Below are 1,454 nucleotides of genomic sequence, written 5' to 3'. Positions count from 1 at the left end.
TGTAAAAGGTATATTCTGAGGGGATTTGCAGATGAATTTTACAAATTCCCTCCACCAGGGCAGCAGTCCCCCTCCATGGGTGGGGGTGCTCCCAGCTGGCCTGCCTCCCATTGCCAGCACACCTCTCTCCTGCTTCCTTCCTGCCCACGCTACCCCAGGGAGAAGACACCTTGTTTCTTCCTACTGCTGACCAAGCGACACTTCCCCTCCTGTGACTTTCCTTGTGCTCCTAATGGATAAAGCTGTTTTGGTGTGACACTCGCCATAGCTAAAGACAACATTCTTTTTTTTTTAAATTTTTTAATTTATGCATTCAAGAACTGGGGTACAGGCCAGAGGTGCAGGGGCGGTGAGAGAATTCACCAAAGACAGTGGGGAGCAGAACAGGCAGATATACTGAAATACACTGCTGAGGGGAGCAGCCAGAGCGACAGGAGAGTTCTGCTGTGTCATGTGGATCACCTCCCTGGCCAGGGATAGAGCTCAGGCCCTACCCATGATAGGGCTGAGACTTAGCCCCTAGGCCACCAGGGAGGTCCCTTTGATTGCAAACAGGTTTCAGGACATCTCTGACTCTGCTCTTTAGGATTTCAGGGCGCTAGAGGGCAGCATGATGGAACATGGAAAGGCAAGCGAATGTTTTGTCAGCTGAATTCAATCTCCACAAGTTCCCTGACTTCTGGAAACTATTTACAGAATTGGGCATTTGAAATTGGGGCACCTTTTTATAACTGAAAATATTTTGGGACTGTAAAATTTTCATCTAGAATTTAAATTCTCCTTGATCTGCTAGTGTCTCCCTCTCCCCATTTCCTAGCCTTCTTCTGAAGTTCCTAGAAAGCAAGGAAACATTAGTGAGAGAAAAATAAAAAAGTAAACAAACATTCAAGGCCTTATGCTGGCCAAAGGCTTGGGGATCTATACCTGACTTTCCCAAGTTCCATTTCAAATTTGAATGCCAACCCTGTCGAACTGAAGAGTCAGTTCTCAGCTGTAGGCTCTACCATCTGTGGATTTCCATTTTTTCTTCCTAAGCTCCCCACCCACTGCCTGGATGGCCACATTCCCCTGCACAGATGCCTCGTCACCTGATTTTGGCACACGCCTTCCAAGCTATGACCTTAGACTAGTGGAGAGGAATTGCCACCTCCTCCCTTCACAGCTGGCAGCCTGGTGCTTCTCTGATGGAATCCCACAGCCCTCCACCTCAGGGCGTCCTCTGGTCATGACATTACATATATGATCAGTAGGAGCAGTGTTGGGTGCTGCCCAGCAAATTTGAATGTGTGAGAAAGTATTGCTACTGGCTGACTCTGTAGAGAGGCTGACTGGAAAGTGACGCATACGGCCTTGGTCCCTGGAGAGGTGTTGTGCTGGAGCAGGACGCACTCCTCGAAAAAAGCCAGCCACACTGCTGTAAAAACAAGAGGAAGCGGCCCTCCCTGGTGGCGCAG

The sequence above is a fragment of the Condylura cristata genome, unplaced genomic scaffold (assembly GCF_000260355.1).
Source record: "Condylura cristata isolate star-nosed mole 26May11 unplaced genomic scaffold, ConCri1.0 scaffold00033, whole genome shotgun sequence".
Lineage (NCBI taxonomy): Eukaryota > Metazoa > Chordata > Mammalia > Eulipotyphla > Talpidae > Condylura > Condylura cristata.
Note: the sequence above shows the minus strand (reverse complement) of the source record.